The following is a 22,233-nucleotide window of genomic DNA, read 5'->3' on the forward strand; positions in this document are numbered from 1 at the left end:
CGAAAGGTGTGATATCATAACACTTATACCCATTGGTATATTTACGCGATTTTGTTTCCGGGAAGGGGGCTTTGCTAACATTACTCCTGGAAATGTGAAAATTCTGTAAGATATTTAATTTACTTTAAAATAGTAAATAAAATTTCGGATGATTAAGCCTGGAAGCCCTCCTTAAATACGTCACTGCTTATACCATATTTATTATTCGAGTATGCAGGGTGGCCCAAAAGTAGGTATACAGTACCGTACTGATCAGCTCATTGCATTTTATATAATTTCTTATGGTTATTCATCAGGTAGATTTAGTTTCTTTATTATTTGTTTCTCGTTTGCCTCAAATTTAAAAATATACTTGTAGCCTGGACTCCCGTCTCGTTTTCGAGCCGAGAATTCTCATTTCGTTGGCAACAATAGGTACGTCGTTTGTATCACCGACGACTCTGATCTCAAATATACCATTATCATTAATTTTGTTAAGTCTTTTAGAACATGTTTGGCCCAATTCCCAACCACATAACTTTGTACACCGAATACTGAGGAAAATATGTGTACACATTCAATATATGTTCGTACTATGAGCAACAGTATGCTGCTGACATGACCTTGCTTTTAGCAACGATTATTGTTCCAGCTGGGAAACAAAGGTAATAATAATAATAATAATGAAAGCAGGTCATTGAACGTTAATTTTTAGTTTTCTGTTTCTCAAATCTTATGCTCAGTGACCATCGCTTTGCCTTCAAGTTAATTTGCTCAACTTCAATATTTATTATTTAGTAATTAGGCTGTTAAAACGAATGTTTTCTTTCATGCAACAACTTTCAACACATAAACTTAAGAACAATAGTCATTCAATCAGAAGATCGTAGACATTTGAGAAGAAATTTTCTTAGACAGTGTTGTTCTTCTCAGGGACATAGGCAGGGGATGGGTCCAAGGGGTTTGAACCAGGAGCGTCATTTCAGATTTTGCTTGGGGGGGCAAGACCCCTTGATATAAGTAAAATTTCGTTGTTTTCACTGACTTACTACTATTCTATTGATGAATTTTATATACATCTCAAACTCGGGGGGGCAAATGCCCCTCCCTGCCCCCCTAAATGACGCCCCTGGTCTGAAACCCATCCCGAAATGCCGACTTTCTGTAAATTTAGTTTAACTTATCCTCTTATTGAGTTTAGACCTCCCTGAAATAAATTCTTGCGTACACCTCTGGTTCTTCCTTACAAAATAAAGGATAGTAGACCACGGCCAGTTCATTAAATTTTCTATCAATTTTTTCTTTGTCAGTTTTTGTTCTAAAATTTATTATTATTATTATTATTATTATTATTATTATTATTATTATTATTATTATTATTATTATTATTATTATTAAGTATTCTGTCTTTAGGCAGGTCCTGGGACTAATGAGGGTCCTTTTTTTCTTTTTAATTTTCAGTTTGGGCCTGGAAGTGTTTTTTTTTTTTTTTTCATATTTCTCGATTTTCAGTTTTCTCCTTTAACTCCCAATATTTTCTTACATTTTTCAAATCATCGATAAATTGTGTTCTTCTTTCTATTCCTCGCTTTCCTTCCATCTTTCCTTCTATGGCGGTATGAAGAAGACAGCAAGATGTGTCCAATCCAATTGGCCTTCCTACGAATTATGCTGACTGGAAGTGTCATCTAATCTCCTATCCGTTTTAAAACTTTCTTCGTTTGTTATTCTCCCTGTCCATTTTATCTTCTCCATCTTCTTCCAACAACACATTTTGAAGCTCTCTACATATTTCTTCTCTAGCTTCCGTAATGTCAAAGTCTCCGAACTATACAATCTAATACTCCATATTGAGCACTATGTTTCCAATTGATTATTCAGAATAGAAGGACCGTCAGAGGTCAATCGTACGTAATAATAATTACAGAGGCACTTTGACTATGAAATATGTTTTCGGATTATTTAAGTCGGATTTCTCTTTTAATTTGCTGTAACGATGAACGCTTCATGGGCATATTACAGTTACAAATTTGTCATATTACTAACTCCATAAGAATATCGATTACTAATATCGTAAATTAAAACTTTAATATGCTTATAAAGCTTCCGTCGGTACAACTAAACAAAGTCTTTGTCATTTACAATGAACAATTATACCAGAAATACAATTAAATTAACACATAATTAAATTAGCATACGGTTGCAAAACATGATCGCTTGCTCTGAGGGAAGAACATAGATTGAAAGTATTTGAGAATAAGATCGTGAGACGAATATTCGGACCCAAGAGGAACGAAAATGGGGAATGGTGGAAACTTCATAACGAGGAATTACATAATTTATACGGTTTACCAAACATTGTTAGGGACACCAAATCTAGGAGGCTCAGGTGGGCAGGTCGTGTAGCCAGAATGGAAAAAAGTAGGAACGCTTTTAAAGACCAATCGAAAAATAAAAAGAGCATGAGGAAGACCTAGGAGCAGATGGGAGGACAATATTAAGAGAGCTCTCGTAGAAATAGGAACATAAAGTAGAAAGTGGATCCAATTGGCTAAGGATAGAAGTCAGTGGAGAGCTTTTGTGAGCGTGGGATTGAACCCCCGGACTTTATTAAAAAAAGAAAGAAAGAAAGAAAACAATAGAATGAAGCAACTGGTACTAAAAAGTGAAAAATCCGTTTTTCAAGGAAACTACATTTTTAAAAAAATGTATTTATGCATAAGTAAAAATAAAAGCATGAGAAACGCTGTCATATCATATCAATTTATTATTGAATTCTTATAAATCAAGTGATTGTATATAAGTGTGCTCCCATGCTTTTATTTTAAGTTATGCATAAATACTTTTTTCAAAAAATAATTTTCTTGAAAATGGATTTTTTTTAGTACGACTTGTTTTGTTTGTTATTTTCAAAAACAAAGCGTGTTTTTCGTTTTGTTTTTTTAAAAAATATGTTATTAAAAAATAGTGAAAAATCTTAAATTTTGTTCGAACTTGTGGAAGTTAACCCTGTGTACTAGATAATTCCGTTTCGCTCAAGGGAAAAGTTGGTTGCATACTTAAAGGCTAATATCGATTTTTAAAATCTAACAAGAGCTCTAACTTTAAACAAGAATTCTAGGAATGATCCAAAAACTGGATGAAAAGATTGTGATCTTGGCCAATAATTAGTTTTTGGATCAGGGGCCACAAAATTTTGGAACGGTTCCTAAATCGAGTTTTCGTATTTTTTACGGAATAAGCACTTCATACTGAGTTAAGTGATAGGGTTTGGCTCGCTATATGTAGTTCTTCAGATATAAGGCGTACAAACGGAAAAGAAAGTATATGACAGTTGACATATTTTCTTTTGCCAATAACTCAGGAACGAGTGAATTAATTTGGATCTTTTTGTTGTTATTCTTAGAATAGTTATAATTTGATAGCTTGCTAAAATCGGTACTCTCATAGGTTAATTTACTACTGAGTAATTAGGAAAAGAAATTTGGTCAACTGAAAAATACTTTCTTCCGTGACTGTACAAGAAAATTTTTGATTGAAATCTATTGGATCTTTTGATCTAAAGATATAGAAATAAATAAAAGTAATGGAATCTTACTCGATTTATGTCACTCGATTTATGTCACTTTGCAATCATCACGAAATTGTTGATTTAAAGTTGGAAGAATTATGGATACGGTTTAATTATTGTTAAGCTTAAGGAAACTCATATACCTGAGACATTCAATGAAAAGTGTTTATGGCGCATGGTGAAGTCACCAGAGCTCCGTCTTAACCTCTTTCAATTGACTTCACCAAATTCTAAGTACATTAACACGTTTGCTACCGACACACACACACACACAAAAAACATTTGGGACGCACTGGTTTTCACCAAGGACCAGCGTCCCATATGTGAGACGCTCGGGCTCGTTCTAGCAGATGGTCTGTGGGTAAGGTAATTTTCTTATGACCGGTCTATAGTGGCGGTTTATCTATGAATCGGTCCCTCGTAAAATCCGCTGTGTCCCATATATGGGACGTTGGTAGCCAAGGTGTTAATGACAATTACATTCCTCTTATATTCACAATATGTTGATTGATTAGTTATGTGTAGCTTAACGTTCAGTTCCAGCACCGAATTTATGAGGCGGGGACTTACAATTTAAGGTGGAATCGGAAACACAAGGACTCATACCAGGAATCGAATTTTAGTCTCTCCATAGAGGATGACGATATCGTTAACCTTCTATCTATTGGAAGTTTATATGCCAATTGTTTATTATTCGACATAATTAAAAAAAAAAATACCAACATATATTTTAGAAATGGCAGTTTAAATTGCAAAAATGAACATATTCACTGTACTTACGTCATTACTTTTCCAAAAGCTTCCATTACATGCTTTGATCTTCAGTCAGGATTATAATTAACAGAGACTTGATGTTAGGTAAAATGACTATTCTTTAATATTAAAGATATGATCAAAAATAAAGCTAAAAAATGTATATGGGGAGTTATAGTTTCAATTTAACCCAATTTTATTTTTGCATATTTTGCCTCTTTCTCCCATTACTGCCTAAATAATTGCTTTAGTGCCTAATGTTGCCTATTCTATGTATTTTCTTCAAAATAAGACTTTATTGAGGAAACTATATATATAATTTAGTGTTTCAAGAAAGGATTCTGCCTCTCTCGAGAAATACAGGTGTTTTTTGTAGTGATAAGGTGCCGTAAAAATTTGAACTGCTATGTGTACTGATAAAGTGTATAAAATTTGGACTGTTATGTGTAGTGATAAAGTGCTGTATAGAATGTATTTACCAAATATACGTACATGGAATACATGTCAAGTTTCGTTTTTATATATACAGTAAAAAAAGATATTAACAAACAGGCATGTTTCTATATTCTTTGAACATTGTTTATGATTTGAATTTATTTTTTAATTGTATTCAGTATTTATCTTCATTATTTTGAGTTACATTTTAGTGCCTATTTTACTGCCTATTCTTTAAATTTTAAGTGCCTATTTGCCTATCTATTTTTCAGGTTTTTAATGCCTAAACATCCAGTCTCTAGTAATTAATAATAATTATAATTAATATAATATAAAATAATACGACTTGGAAAGTATGAATAACTAGAAGACATCAAAACGAAGGGAAAGAAAATTATAAATCATTCAAATGTTAGTATCATAAATATAAAGTGTAGAGAATGTATACTAAATGTGTGCCAATGAATATCGTAGCCAAACACTACACTGCAATAAATAAAGAAACTACTTCTAGACATAATAGGACACTTTATAAATTACCGACACTCTTCTAAACATCTCCAGAGAACACATATTCACCCCTTGTAGATAGAGTTGTCCAAGTATGTCCCAGATATGTGTACAATATGTGCAAAATACATGTCATCATTTTGTTTTCGAACTGTTTGTCGTTAAGAAGTGTTTTAAATATGTCATACTAGATAATGTTTTTAGAGAATTAACGCTTTTGGACACACGTAGCACACTTTATAAATACTATTTCATCAATTTTACGACATGTGTACTGAAATCGTTTAAATGGTGTTTTATTTTTTTACAGTGCACTTTAAAAATATCAATTTGTATTAGGTAAGCCTTATCTTGGCTCTTGATAAAGCAGTCATGTCATACAACGTGCAGCTCATTTTTGATTACACAATATCACAAACATTTTCTTTAGGTTGTCCACATACAAGTTACGTCAGTGGTGCCTATCCCCCCTCATGTCCATGACGCACCTCCCCCTCAATTGTCTATCCGTAGGTGTTCTTCCATGAAAAAAAAATTTTTTTCGATTAATTTTTATACCCCCCTCAAACATATTTATATAGGTTTTTAACCCCCCTTCCCAAATATTTCAACGACGCAGTTTGCGTTATAGCCCCCCTTTGGGGGCACCCCTGAGTTACGTTGTCTGTTTGTTAAGACGCACTTGAATCATGGAAACAATCGTTCAGTATCTTCTGATGTGACAGGAGCATATTTGAAGCACGTCACCCTGGAATTCCTAATAATATCAACCGTGCTTTCACCCTGTAAAACTAGAAATGTTCTTGATATTCTGCAGGTCATTGTTTTCACTAACAAGATGTTCATATTTTCTATTCAACACTGTACCTTTCTCACCGAGAATACTGGTCACATTTTTTTTTATCACATCATCAAACATACTCATAGAAGCCACCTGCTTTAAATTTGCTCTTCCAGAAAAGTTACTGAAGTTGGTATCTGAGGAAAATTTACAGATATGAATGCGAGATCACTTCTTACGCACATCTGTCTCAACAATTCCTGGATAATTCCAATAGAAGAAGCACCCTCTTCATCAAAATTGTCAACGACCTCCTTAACTTTGTCAAAATGTTCGACATAATAAGGTGCACTTGACCACCTCGTAAGAATTGGACTGGAGAACAGCGATATGTTCGGCGCAATCTCTTTGAAAGCTTCTAGTAGGTGACTTAAGAAAATTATTATTATTATTATTATTATTATTATTATTATTATTATTATTATTATTATTATTATTATTATTATTATTATTATTATTATTATTATTATTATTATTTTATTTGAAACAAATTTGTCAATGTCCGGTAACAATACATGAATTGTCTCTGCAGCCCTGTGTAAGGTATATGCTAAGCACGTGAGATGTAGCATTGGAAAAATTTGACTTGAAATGCCTTACTTGTTTTCTTCATATATTTGACTGCATCAGTCAGGAAGAGAAAGACTTTGTCACGTTTAATTACATGAGACAAAAATAAATTCAGAGCACTTATAAAAACCTGCGACATGCTTGAACTATTAGTTTTTTCCACAAAGCCTACTGCCAAGAGAAAAAAAATCGATGGTTTTCCAGGTTTCATAGTACCAACTACGACGGTACATAAAAATCTTCCAACTTGATCGATGGTTTCATCAATTGAAATGAAAATATTGCTGTCTGCAACTTCATTTCTGATATTCTCAAACAACATCCATGTATGCAGCAACTAGACATGTCTTCCTTAAAGTAGATTCACAAGAGATTTCTCATTTCATGTAGGTTTCAAAAAGCTCTTCATAGACTCATTTTCCGCTTTGTAAAAGAGGAATGTCGGTCAATACAAACGCTTTACACTAATCATACGCGAATATACTGTGGTGTGAAGTTGCTACTGCAAATACTGATTAAAGTTGAATTGTTTTACAGGCACTACTTCTGCTACCTGCTAATATATGTTTCGTAGCATTGAAATATTTGGGGGGGGGGGTAAAAATCTATATAAATATGTTTGAGGGGGTGTAAAAATTACTCGAAAAGATTTTTTTTTCATGGAAGAACACTTACGGATAGACAATTGAAGGGGGGTGCGTCATGGACATGAGGGGGGGGCACCACTCTGAATACTGTGTCACAAAATAACGATTTCCAGCACAAAGTGATTTGTCACAAATTTTCCAAAACAGACTGATCTATCCGTTGTGAAGATGTCTCTTTATTCATTTTTTCACTCTACAAAAGTCTTACTTTAGGCTAGTGATGTCAACCGGCTTAGCTCGAACCCTGAGCCACTGATTCTGCTCGAGCTCAGGCTCGGCTCGGCTCAAGTGAGACAACAGCTCTAGCCGGCTCGATTGGAATGAGCCTTGGCTAGGTTCGGCTCGGCTCAGGTGAGCCATTGGCTCGATTCCTCAGCTCAGGTGAGCCATCGGGTCGAACCGGTTCAGTTGAGGTGAACCATCGGTTCAGCTCTGTTCAGCCCAACTGAGCCGAGGGCTCGAGCAGGCTCGGTTGGGTGAGCTGTTGGCTCGGCTCACTTTTCGGTTCGGTTCAGTGGTGACTGAGCCGTGAGCCAAGCCTCCCGAGCCGTGAGCAACACTACTTTTGCACGGCAATGAAAAGCACAAAACGACACCAAAAGAAAACAAGAGTGAAAGAAAAGATTTTTATCGGAATTCAGTTCTCACTCTTTATGTTGACTTACTTTCTTTTCAGAAAGTCATGGTATTGGTTGCTCAAATATGATTCATCCCACTGGTGACGAGCCTTGAATTCTTATCTCACTGGTAATGTGCATTCCGCGCTAACAGCAAACAATAAGACTGGTATTTCCAGTAGAAAGATAAACAAAACTTAAGAAGAAACTATATAATGACAAATATGACCAATTATTACAATAAGTGGCATTTGTTTACATTTTGCACGTACGGCATTTTGCGTAACTTCCGGTCTGTACTTATTACATTAAATCTATTTTCCAGATTAAGAACCATTTGACCATTTGCAATTAAACCAATGCTGCAACAAGGACTATTCTTTTATCTACCCTGGTGACAACTAAAGACAGCGCCGTGGAAACCAAAGGTAAGAGCAATAGTCACGTTCTTCTTCTCTAGGATAGGATTTTGTCTGTGAAATCTAGTAATAAAAAACACACAAATAAATGGAGGACAAATGCATATGAATCAAAACCATAGAAATACTTTTTATCAGGTCAAAAATAAATAAATAAATAAATAAAAGCTCTATGTTGCATCTGAATGTATGGGTAAACATTGGAAATATTCGCTATTATTTCTTGAGCTACCAGATCGGTTTTAATGAAGTGTTCACAGGATTATTGTAAATAACCACATGTTTCTATACTGTACTTGATATTAGTTCCTTATTTTTACCTTTCTCCCATTTCCACGAACACCATAATTTGACTCTAACGCAGGGTTGCCATATTTCAAAAATGAAAATCCGGGACACTACTAAATGACGTGAGTCTTTGAAATTTTAAAATGAAAAGAAGTGTTATATACTAATTTACTTTTTTTTTTTTCATTAGACAGAGTTGTTCAAGTATTACGTAATCACATTTTTAGTCATTTTTGAAGACCTGTTCCTCCCTAGTTAAGCAATCGTAAGCAGATGATTTACCCCCTTCCCCTGGTAAGCAAGTTTTCCTTTTTTTATTTCTCAGGCTCTGTTATGTTTCGTGGCTTTCAGAGTCTGTTTTAGCTCATTCAAGGTACGATGATATTTCCCATTGTTGTCTGTTCAGTTTTATTAATTAAAACAATATATTTTTTTCTTCTTGAATGGTCAGTGGAAAATTTTCCAAAAGTATCGGTCAGGGATTATTGATTAAAATATTTCAGAATCAAGATGCAGATTGAAACAGAGTACTAAAGATAACAATAAGATTGAGCAGTAAAACCTTTTGTCCCTGACCCAATGAAACGAATGCTTCGTGCAATGTCAAATTAGTAGTTAAATCGTGAACTTAAGAGTCTTCATCCCTGCGAAATTAAAATGCCGCTAATTTTACATTCATTATGTAATATCTTCAAATAGATAAAAGATAATCGAAATGTGGAACAAGAGCGCCCTAGACAATATCTTTTACATGAGAAACCGTTATCATGACTCACTTATCTGCTTTCGATTTCGAGCCATTTTGAAAATCGGCATTTATTTTCGCGTTTCTAAACAGCTGAAAACATAAAGCCACTAGGTAACTTTTGATAACAGTACCTCACGCAAAATAATATTGTTTACGGCGCTCTTGTTCCATATTTCAATTATCTTTTATCTATTTAAAGATATCACATAATTACTGTAAAATTAGCGGTATTTTAATTTCGCCGGGATGAAGACTCTTAATTAAATCCATGTTTTATGTATTCAAGTTTTTTTTTTTTTTTCAACTTTTCAATTGAAATACTCAGAAGTTGAGAGAATAATGATATACCTAATCCTGTAAAGAAAAGAAAAGCAAATTATAATATTCCTTTCCTTTCTTCTTTGCTGAAATCTGGGGCATTTAAGAGTCCTGAGAAATATTTTCGGGACGCCGAGACGCAGATCTCGATTCCGTGACGGTCCCGGATTTTCCGGAACGAATGGTAACCCTACTTTAACGTGCGAGGGTAAGTCGAAAAATAAATTGCCTATTGCCTTTTCCTATTTACGTAATAAGTACGAGTCCCCTATCCACAGTGGAATACTGCTTCTAGAGAAATCAGCGCGGTTGGAGGAAAGATGGGTGATATTCGTACTCAACAAATGGTGTTGGCATTGCGGTGTTCACCCATCGTCGTGAAGACAACTGGGGAGCTACTTGAAAGAGGGAAGTAGCGAACATCATTAATGGCGAAAGTTAGCATTAATGACGAGGGAAGCCGATATGTTGACCATACATCACCCCACATTTTGAGAATTGGCTTGTTTTCAGTATAATGAACTTTCATTGTACCAACATTCCGTTATATTGGTTTTTTATTGTAGTTGGCTAAACACAAAAACAAAATAAGGGAAAGAAAAAAAAATGCAAATTCGACAGGCGTGTTAGCTGGTGCTCTTGAACTGAACGCCTCAATTCATGGATTAAAAAAAAAAAAAGTGAAATAAAATAAAGTTACCGTACTAAATGTTCTTTAGCAACTATAATTATTAGAAGCTAGCAATTCCTGATCAGTGGTTTACAAAGAAAATATGCTTATTACAGTTATTATGATTATTAGTTATTGCAGAAAGTAATGAATGTTGGAAGCAGTTAAACCCCAGGGGGCGTGGTTGCTCCCTCAGCCAAGAACTCAGCTCTCTAAACCCAATTGCTGGTAATTAAAATCACGTCAGCACCAACCGCATCTAATGACTTAAGTTTCCTGTCTTTGCAACGATATGCAAATCAAGCACTGGGCTGCTTGAATAACGAGAATATTTTAAGGCTGCGTTCTTTTCGGGTTCTCATTCTCAGTTGTAACAGAGTTTAGTGCTGAATGGGTTAGGGAAAAAGTAAGAGGCAGATCAGTGTAGAGTTTCAAGAGATTTCAGGATGGTAGGGTCAGTGGGTTGGCAGGACCCGAACGGCTGTTGCGCATAAGTTTATTATTTTCCATAGTCACAAGTGTGGTTGGCTGAGGCAGATTTTACAATATTTTTTGTTTACAATATTTCACCTGACAAATCTGCAAATTTCTTCGTTCTCTTCAAAGTACTACATTTATAACAACGGATTTTACAAGTGAAAGTACATCTTAAGGGAGGATTGGCCAAATAGTCGATCACGAAACGTCGCTCAGTATGGGGTAGATCGCGAAACATTTTTTTAGAAAAAAATTGATACCACATGAAAATAAATTTTATAGACCAAATTGCGTGGATTTCAAAAATTGAATTGAAGCGAAATGCTTTCGAAGGCTGAACACAGGGTGTACGCAGGAATTTATTTCAGAGGGGGTCCAAAGATTTTCGGGAGATCTATGTTCAATATCTTCTTCTTCCTCTCCTCAGCCATAGATTGGTGGGCAACATGAAAATTTTAAAACTTTTTCTTCCTTGGGAGAGCTGTTTTATATTTTGATAATGTCTCTTCTTCGCAACTGCATCTAGATATTCCATTCTTGATCTTCCTCTTCCTAGTTTTCCTTCTGCCTTTCCCTCTGTCAACACGGTGATCCGATCGGAGTGCCGAATAAGATGGCCAAGTTCAATATGATGATAAATTGTATTAAAATTTGTAAAATTTCCCCTAAAATTAGGTCGGGATTTCGGGGGTGTCCGGACGCCCAGAACGCAACCCCTGCATACATCCCTAACTATGAAGCCATACCATTTTCACGAAAAATGGGAACATTATTTCTTCTTTATGTTAAAGGATCTGTGAGTATACGTGTTGCGCAAACGCCTCTCTTACTATGACAAAGAAAGGTAGTTTCTACTTCGAAAAAAAAAGTACTTCGACTTCCTTCCTAAAACTGAATTAAGGATATTGAAAGTGAAGTGCCAATTAAAGGCAGTGCAAGAGGCCCCAATTACATGCAGGAGGCGCGGTGGCTCAGTGGTAGAGCGTTCACCTCTGGTGCTTGGGGTCCCTGGTTCGATCCCAGCTCGCGCCGTGTGGACTTTTTGGTGAACAAACACCGTGTTCGTGGGTTTTCTCGGGGTTCTCCCGTTTTCTCCCACTTTCTTCATTCCACCATTTCATTCATTTCTCATCTTCACCGTCTCCTTTAGGCTAACTGGCATAAGCGTGGGACGTAAAACTCAAAGATTTCATTTCATTTTCCAATTAAATGCACTTTCGTAGGAAGGTCGCCAAAGGGCTGTGGTATGGCCAAACACTTTTAGTCTAAGGTAGATCACTGAATCCAGCCACTCCTGACTTAAAACATATATTTCCGTTTATCAAACTTTATTTTTCACAAATATTATTTGGTACATGCAAATTTAAACCAATGAAACTGTTTTCAGGTACAATTCGAAATTTGTAGATCAAACATTATGGGTATTGGATAGTTGTGCACTTCCTGGTATATATTTTTTAAGAGTTGAAAGTTTCCCTGTTGAGTGATAGTTCGCCGTCGTAAGCGACGCTGCATCTCCGACAGATCGTCAGGGAGAAATAAAAAAGTTGAAGATAAAGGGGGAAGCAAAGACAAGGGCGGAAGGGGGTGAGAGATTTTCAGTCCTGAAGCGATGGTCCAAGAAGGCTCTCTCTCTCGTAGTGGTAGCGCACCCTCATTTTTTTCTCTCCCCTTCTGATTTCTGTGAAAGCGCGTGTGAACTCACCATGACTCATTTCGATCAATACGGAGAAGCTTTTTTTTTAACATCCCTTTTTCGTCCTACTCAAACCACCCACTCAGGGAGGGGTTGAAAAAAACGTCTCCTCGGAAACCTCCCGTTTTTTTTTTTTTTTTTTTTATTTTCATGTACCAAAATTTGGTTGTCTCTTTCCGCCACCAACTCCGCAGGCTTTTTTTAACGACACACTATCATCATATTGCACCACAACAAGCTTCCAGCAGAGATCACTGAACAATATTGTTCTCCTGTTTAGGACCATATTACAAGAACGATAAACAAAATCAAAATTGTGTGACTCTTCTTTGATATTCACAGACAAAAAAAGAAGAAGAAGAAGAAGAAGCGAATTCCATTTTTAAGCAACTCGAAAAAAAATAATAGTGTGTTATGTTGAAATGAAAGGAAACCTATAGTTTAACGTTTTATAAACACGGCCTGTAGGTTAAAAGGAAAGAAAATGATTGCGAAAGAAGAGTAGAATGAGGATATGTGACAAAACGCTGAATCTCGAGGAAAACTATGGGCACTTATAACAGTGATCACTAGAACTACCGTGCCACAATACATGTGCTGGTATGTGCTGCTATCTTTTGAATAGTAACACCATTTCAGGTTTTACTTGTGGGGCGGGGAGTCAATAACCTCGAATTTAACTAGAGTTCCATGTTTCTAATTGGTATATTATTATACAATTAATATATATATAATTCTCTCTGAGTTTAGGTTCACTATCAACCTATATAGATTTGTGTGGTAAATGACATTAAACCTCAAGGAAAACTAAAACACTTCAACGCATCTTTTAAGTATACAATCCCTGACGTTATGCCACCCAACAAAGCTTTTCTTTGTTACGGGTTACATAACTTTAGGCGTTAAGAGGCCTCATTGCGGGGAAATTAAAATACCGCTAATTTTACAGTAATTATGTGATATCTTCAAATAGATAAAAGATAATCGAAATGTGGAAGAAGAGCGCCCTACACAATATCAGTTTACATGAGATACCGTTATCACGACTCACTTATCTGCTTTAGATTTCGAGCCATTTTGAAAATCGGCATTTATTTTCGCGTTTCTAAACGGCTGAAAACGGAAAGCGACTAGGTGACTTGTCATAACGTACCTCACGCAAAATAATATTGTCTAGGGCGCTCTTGTTCCATATTTCGATTATATTTTATCTATTTGAAGATATCACATAATTACTGTCAAATTAGCGGTATTTTAATTTCGCCGGGATGAGACCTCTTAAGTTAGCAAAATAAGGATTTGTTGAATATCAACGCAGACGAAACGCATAATGCTTTCTCTGTGCAGTGTTTCGAATAGCTCTAATAAAAGTTCACTAAAATCTAAAACGCTTTACAAAAAATCAGGTCGTTGACTATTTGGCACTCTTCTTATATTTCACTTCATTCACCTGTTTACAAACGTTCACTGCAATGCAGACTTTAACACTGGACAGAAATGCAAGTAACTCGGCGCTAAATTGATGCAGTATGAAGAGTGGGGCAGCCATTCCCATCGTAATTCTTCAATGTTGTGTCTTGTTGACGTGCTAAGTCGGTGTGGGCGTTATCGTCAAGAAGAGATCAGGTCACTTACATGTTGAATTGCGTTTTCTTGAAGAAGAGTTTAAGTTCGACATAAGCGACCTGGTCTCCCGTCAACCCGTGATAAAGAACTGAAGCGGAAATGTGAGAAGAGTCCTAAATAGCCAGAGCCCTGACTTTTTGCAAAGGGTTTGGACAAATTGGTGCGACGGTGAGACAAATTCCAGTGTGAAGAAGTGAGGAAGGATCCACCTATACATGTATGCAGGGGCGGATCCAGGATATGATCAAAGGAGGGGCTAAACCATATTTTGCTGTTTTGTCCAGTGTAAAGCAGGATTGAAGCCCATTTTATCCAGTTTATACCTCAGCGTCAAGGGGAGAGCTATAGCCCCTTAGCCCCCCCCCCTTGGATCCGCCCTTGCATGTATGTATGGTTTACAGATGTATCTTTAAAATGTTTGTTATAGCTTAGGGAAACATACGTATATTAAACGACCCACGTATTATCGTCTTGCCATTGTCAATATGAGAAGCTCAATCAGTGTGTACTTCAGGATCAAAAGATCCAATATATATTTCAGCCAAAACTTTTCTTGTAGGCGTTATATTTGGAGAACTACATATATATCTAGTGTAGCCAAAGTCAAACTATTTACTTAACTCAGTATGATGTGCTTATTCCGTTAAAAAAAAAAAAAAAACTCGATTTAGGGAATATTCAAAAATTTTGTGGCCCCTGATCCAAAACTGATTATTGGCCAACATCAGGGACGTACGCAGGAATTTATTTTGGGAGGGGTCCAAAGCTTTTCGGGGCGTCCAAACACAATTTCAGGCTAAATTATATTAAAAATTGTAAAATTGCCCCTAAAATTAGACTAAATTTACAAAAAAGTCCGGATTTCGGGGGGTCCGGACCCCCAGGACCCACCTCCTGCGCACGCCCCTGGCTAAGATTGCAATTTTTTAATGCACTTTATGTCATCATTCCTGAAATTCTTGTTATAGTTTCGTATATTATCATTCAAAAATTTTGTGGCCCCTGATCCAAAACTGATTATTGGCCAAGATCAGGGACGTACGCAGGAATTTATTTCGGGAGGGGTCCAACGCTTTTCGGGGCGTCCAAACACAATTTCAGGCTAAATTATATTAAAAATTGTCAAATTGCCCCTAAAATTAGACTAAATTTACAAAAAAGTCCGGATTTCGGGGGGTCCGGACCCCCAGGACCCACCTCCTGCGCACGCCCCTGGCTAAGATTGCAATTTTTTAATGCACTTTATGTCATCATTCCTGAAATTCTTGTTATAGTTTCGTATATTATCAATTTTAAATTATATTTTCTCAAAAAACATTCGTTTTTCTCGATTTTCTCAAAAATTACCAATGAGAATTTGCACTCATTGACATTATTGAGTTGAGATCTATTGATTGTTATGTGTCCCATCCTTAAACACTAATAACATTGTTGAGTTATATGGAACACGTAACGCCAACATAAAAGAGTTGAATCATATGTAATGAAGGAGATGAGAAGCTACTATTGAGTGAGTATTTAGCTATGTTTTGTTTGTGGATGAGATTTCGTCTGCTAATCCTGTGACACTCAGGCTGTTTTTCCCGTATTCATCAGTCCATGGAGGAGGCCATTTCTCATCAACATTTCTTCCCCCTTTCAGGCTTCGAAAACAAATGAAAAAAAAGAGTGAAGAGTCTTGGCGTTGGAGTTGTGACAGAAAAATACTTTTTCATTGATTTACTCTTCACCTCTCCCCCCCCCCCGCTCCCCTTGCCTAATGTCTATCCACCCAGATAAAGTTTTTTTCCTTCCTCCTTCCGTTGCTCGATCTTTTATAATTATTTCTGCTGACATTTGGATTTATTGGCCGTTGCGGCTTCTGCAAACACAGAACAAAGGATGGAAACACAATATTCACTTTCGATAGCTGCTTCCGTTCTTCATGCAACGAATTGTTGAATGCTTCTGTAGGACCATTAACGACAGGCAAGGTTCGTATGTAATTTCTTCGAAAGACGCTCTGTCATAATATTTGGAACAAAGCAATATCGAATATTTAATATACTGTATGTCAGTGGTTCCTAACCAAAGTGTCGCGACACATTGTCCCATAGGGCAATGGTGGATACAGGATATGGTCAAAGGAGAGGCTCAACCATAGTTTGCAGCTTTATCCAGTGTAAAGCAGGATTGAATCCATTTTATCAGTGTACACCTGAGCGTCAAGGGTGGGCTATAGCAGTGGCGGATCTAGAATGTAAAAAGTAGGGGGGCAGCCAGACCCCAGACTATGATAAGTATATCATGAGTTTACTATAAAGTTTCAAGAATATATAAATAACAGCTTAAATTATTTTCGTCATTCTGAAAACTGCGGGTGCTAGCCCCCCCGGCCCCAGACTAAATCCGCCACTGGACTATTGCGCCTATAGTACCCCTTGAATCCGCGCCTGCCATAGGGTGTGTCGTGAAGTTTTAGAATTTAATAATTAGGAAATTTAGTTTTAGATAGACTGTCCAGTCAACAACAATGCCTCCAGTGGCAACAACAATGCCCACATACAGTAACTACTATATACAAACTTACAGTCTTACACGATTATAATAATTACTAATCGGATTTTTATGCAAATGCATATTTTGTTTGGTTATATGTATCTCTCTTAATAAACTTGATAGAGGTTTCTAACAACAATAATAGAGCTCGAATTTGAAGTTTTATGGTGCATATAAAACATATTTCAAAAGTTAAAGCATATATTAGTGCTTAAGAGTATATTGAGTATATTCTATAAGTTTTTATTTCAAATGTTTGCTTACAGCATGGAATAAATCCGGTTTTAGTTGTTTTCAATACATTTACATGTCTGTGCAACAGAACTACTTTTTGCATGGGAGGAGAGAAGAATACCTAGTTTATGGACGACCAATAATGTTCGCAACCAATCAGCAGAGCAAAGACGCTTACAATTGCCAAGACTTTAAGAAAAATCTGATAATGATAAAGACGTTGTAATATTGGGTGGATATTAATCCAGAAACAAAGAGATGTAAGGGATGTTGCTCAGTGAAAGCTTAGCTCTAAAGCCTGTGACAAACATCTTGGCATTTCAGATAAACGAATAAAACGCAAGCTCTGGCGCGACGTTGCCAAATGGTAAAGGGGAGTGGCTATGACTAAGCAGACAAACTACAGCGCGATCAGGTGCCAGGGAATAGATGTGGATTGGTACAATCCGCGGCAAAAAACCTTCAACATGAGCATATAAGTTTATTGTGAAATGACGAAGTCTTTTGCTCCAAAATAAGTGTGCACGGGAGGAGGCCGAGGTTTATCCTGGCGTGATTCGTTCCACTTAGACGTTATGTTTATTCCCTGTGCTGTTAGGCGTAGTTTCACAATAAACTTACATCCTCATGTTGCAGATTTTTTGCCGCGGATTGTACAAAATAAACGTGGCAATACCGCTGGCCTCTCATTTGCTAGCTGCATTTATTTATTTATTTTATTTATTTATTTATTTCATAAAGACAACACAACAGGCTTAATGCCCAGTTATAGTGTCGTATACATAATTATTTAACATACACTATTGTACATACACAAATATACGTTATCTAGTTATACATAAGTTATTGCATGATAATTCTTTTGAACTTGTTCTCTGACATACTAAACACATCTATTACATGAAGTCTAATCATTTCATTATATGAAGCACACATTCTCCACAGAGGAGACTTATGTAATATTTTTGTTCTTGCTTTTCTACAATAGAATGTCCCAGCGTTTGCTATTCTAGTCTTACCTGTTGGGACACGTAATAATACTTCTGAAACTAATTCTGGACAATCAATTTTACCATTTAATAATTTATGTAAGAACAACAAATCAAAAACACATCTCCTTTTTTCTAATGTTTGAAAATTAAAATTCCTTACCAAGTCTTCATAGGAGACATACTTTGGATAGAAACCGGTTTTCTTGTATGTAAGCATTTTTAAGAATTTAAATTGTATATTTTCTATTGCATCAGTGTATTTAATGACATTTGGTGTCCAAACAGTACAACAGTATTCTAATTTTGACCTCACATATGAAAAATATAACCTTATAAATGTTGATTGTTTGCAGAAATCCTGTCCTATCCTATAAATTAAACCTAGGTTTCTATATGCACTACTCGTTATCGCGTCAATGTGTTGACTAAAGGTTAATTTGCTATCAAATATAACTCCTAGATCTTTGATAGTATTTGGGGTAGACAAGGAAGTGCCACTTATTGTATACATAAAGCTAATTTGATTTTCTTTCCTCGTGAAAGATACAGATTTACATTTGGAAACATTCAGGACTAATTTATTCTTATCACACCACATTTGAATACTCTCTAGATCTTGTTGAAGTTTCACGCAGTCATCAATTGAACTTACTTTGGAGTACAATTTGAGATCGTCGGCAAAAAGAAGAATTTGAGAAGTTTTAATACATAGAGGAATATCATTAATAACAAGAAGAAACAACAGAGGACCTAGATTAGATCCTTGAGGGACTCCTGATAGAGTATTAAATTTTTTAAAGGGAACTTGGAGCGCCACCTTCAAATGCCAAGATGTTTGTCACGACGTTTAGTTCATAAAGTTTGGCACAAGCTTCAGTCAGTTTCTGGTAAATTCGGGCGCTCTGTGCAAAATAAATTAACGGATGTTATTCCCAGAAACTCCAAGTACAGAACAATTGAACTCGTGGAAAAATATTTTCAAGAGATAAGTTTATATCTTGCCAGAAAATATAGATACTAAACTTGCTTCTCTCTATAAATGTTTCCAAGTAACATATATTGATGTTAAGATATCATTTTGTGGCCAAAAATGCCACAAACTGACACAAACAAAAAAATGTAGAGAAGTATCCTGTGATACATTGTAAGGCTAATTACGAAAACGAGTAAATCCTTTAAGAGTCCCTATCACTGCGAAATTAAAATACTGCTAATTTTACAGTACTTATGAGTTATCTTCAAATAGATAAACGATAATCGAAAAGTGGATCAAGACCTCCCTAGCAGATGTTATTTTGCATGAGATACCATTATCAAGAGTCACCTAGTAGCTTTCCGTTTGCAGTTATTTAGAAACGCAAAAATAAATGCCGATTTTCTAAATGGCTGGAAATCGAAAGCAGATAAATGAGTCATAATAACGGTATCTCACGCAAAATAATATTGTCCAGGGAGGTCATGTTCCACTTTTCGATTATCTTTTATCTATTTGAAGATATCACATAATTATTGTAAACTTAGCGGTATTTTAATTTCGCAGTGATGAGGCCTCTTAATACGAATTGTACGATAGAAACCTGCAGAAAAGTGGGGCTTGTATAATATTTCGTATAAAGGGAAAATGTACTCTAAAATACTAATGTGAAGAAAAAGTAGAGATTGTGTTCTTATATCACTGTGTTTATTTTAATCTCATAATTTGCGTGTGTGTTTTAAAAAGTCAGGAGTATATAAACTGTTACTGTCATAAAAATAAAGTTTGACGAGAAGTCCCTGAAAAGTAAAATACTCTCGAAGTTATATTTTACCTACAATACCTACAATTTTACCTAGAATATTTTACCTACAATACTAAATGTTAAATGTTAGAAAGACAAAAGCCATGGTGATTGGAACGAAGGAGTCTGTGTCAAATATAAAAGTAGGAGGGGAGAAAATAGAACAAGTGAATAGTTTTCGATATCTGGGTAGTATTCTTAGTAATAACATGAAGTGCGAACGTGAAATAAAAGCAAGGATAGGAATGGCGAAAGAAGCCTTTAGGAGGAAGAAAAGTCTGTTTTGTGGGACCTTGAATAAAGAGCTGAGAAAAAGACTCATAAAATGCTTCGTGCGGAATGTTGTACTGTATGGGGCGGAAACGTGGACATTACGTAAAGGTGGTGAAAATCGACTGGAAGCCTTTGAAGTGTAGGTGTGGAGAAGAATGGAAAGAATTAGTTGGGTCGAGCGGAAAACGAATGAGAGGGTGTTAGAAATGGTGGGTGAGAAAAGAACACTTTTAGGTATTATTAGGAAGAGGAAGAGAAACTGGTTGGGACATTGCCTAAGAAGAGATTGTATCGTGAGGGACGCCCTAGAGGGTATGGTGGCGGGAAAGAGAGGGAGGGGGCGAAGGAGACTACAATTAATGGATGATATAAAAACTGAAAGATCATACGCGAAGACGAAGAGGTTAACGGATGACGGTGGAGCATGCAAGCTTCTCAGCTGTGGCAAGTGACCTGCCAATAAAGGGAGAATACCTATGATGATGACCTATGATTATGATACTTTGTCAAAACTTTGATGTATGTTTGAAAATGCTCCCTTTTATTGCATTGTTAGTGCATATTAAGTGCATATTTTAACACATTTAACAGCATAGTTGCGTGCATATTTCATGAATTTTAAGTGATAAAAATCCCATGTCTAAAATGTATTATTATTAATATAAAAATCAAGTATGTTGTTATATATATCAGGATCTTCAGTAAAGTGTGTCGTGAGTCGTTAAAATGTTGGGAACCACTCTGTAAGTGGCGTCACAAAAAGTAGAAAAACAAGCAATCATCTATTCTTAAGAGTCTTCATCCCAGCGAAATTAAAATACTGCTAATTTTACAGTAATTATGTGATATCTTCAAATAGATAAAAGATAATTGAAATATGGAACAAGAGCGCCCTAGACAATATTATTTTGCGTGAGGTACCGTTATCACAAGTCACCTAGTGGCTTTCCGTTTTCAGCTGTTTAGGAACGCGAAAATAAATGCCGATTTTCAAAATGGCTCGAAATCTAAAGCAGATGAGTGAGTCGTGGTAACGGTTTCTTATGTAAAATAATATTGTCTAGGGCGCTCTTGTTTCACATTTCGATTATCTTTTATCTATTTGAAGATATTACATAATTACTGTAAAATTAGCGGTATTTTAATTTCGCCGGGATGAAGACTCTTAAGATAAATTTAAGACCACCAGATGGCAGCACGTACTCTCTATCTTTCCAATGTATGTTGAAGGAACTGACAATAGTAATTAAATCAATTTAAAGAAGTGAATATGCAAACTGTACAAAAACAAATTGAATCAATAATTAATGAATAATCCGTGTATTGTTTTTTTGATAGAATCTTCTTTCATCCTTGAGAGAGATTTCTTATTGCAAGCATGCTTCTCAAGAGTAAAATTAAGCGCTCTGTACAATGAATACCACTACCAAACACTGCTAAGGTAATCAAGTCTAGAAGGCTCAGGTGGGCAGGTCATGTAGCTAGAATAGAAGAAAGTAGAAACGTTTTCAAAGTCTTAACTCGAAGACCAATCGGAAAATGATCATTAGGAAGAGCTACTTGAAGATGGGAATACAATATTAAGATAGATAATAGGATAGATGCAGAAATAGGAATACAACATAGAAACTGGATCCAGTTGGCTAAGGATATGAGTCAGTGGAGAGCTTTTGTGAAGGTGGTATTGAACCTGCAGGTTCCATAGGCCATGCCGTTAGTTTCTTACTACAATGAATAAAACGAATTAATCAAAAAATTCGCTTATTTTCCCTTAATTATTTATTCATCTTGTCTTTGAGCAAATTTAAAATGTTAATCTGTTGAAGTTGGTTCAGTTATGGTGAATATAGTCGCTCCCTTGAAAATATAATTAAAAAGATAAGGAATTCGTCTTGCCATATATTTAGCCTTCACGCTCAATTTAAAAGTAAAGTTCGATGTATATTTGTTTGTATGTTTATTCGATATTCAAATCCATACCGTTGAACTATTTGAAATAAACTGTGGAACGTAGTATCTACCTCCGGCTGGGTTTTGGTCACTTTCTCTCAAATACGTCTCCGAAGTCGTGGACAGGAGTTCAAAATTTATCCCAAAAATATAATAACGCTTCAAGTTAGGGAGCTGAAACGGACTATGCAAATTCCTCATTAAGAACAATTGGAAACGTGCTCCAGCGTTTTCAAAAATTCCGTTTCTAAAAATGGGGAATGCAGCAATTTCTATAATTATTAAGTACTAGAAGATTTTTTT

The 22,233-nt window shown here is 35.9% G+C and overlaps 1 protein-coding gene across 5 annotated transcripts in view; it reads left to right on the plus strand.

Moving 5' to 3' along the window:
* LOC145670524 (uncharacterized) overlaps nucleotides 1–22,233 on the plus strand; it is a 341,846-nt gene that overhangs the window by 160,587 nt on the left and 159,026 nt on the right. For all 5 annotated transcript variants that reach the window (XR_014128329.1, XR_014128327.1, XR_014128328.1 and 2 more), the window contains exon 2: nucleotides 8,249–8,351. The gene's annotated coding sequence lies outside the window, so the exon portion shown is untranslated. The remainder of the gene's footprint in view (nucleotides 1–8,248; nucleotides 8,352–22,233) is intronic.

This window comes from Thermobia domestica, chromosome 14, assembly GCF_964235325.1.
Source record: "Thermobia domestica chromosome 14, izTheDome1.hap1.1, whole genome shotgun sequence".
In the NCBI taxonomy this organism is placed as follows: domain Eukaryota; kingdom Metazoa; phylum Arthropoda; class Insecta; order Zygentoma; family Lepismatidae; genus Thermobia; species Thermobia domestica.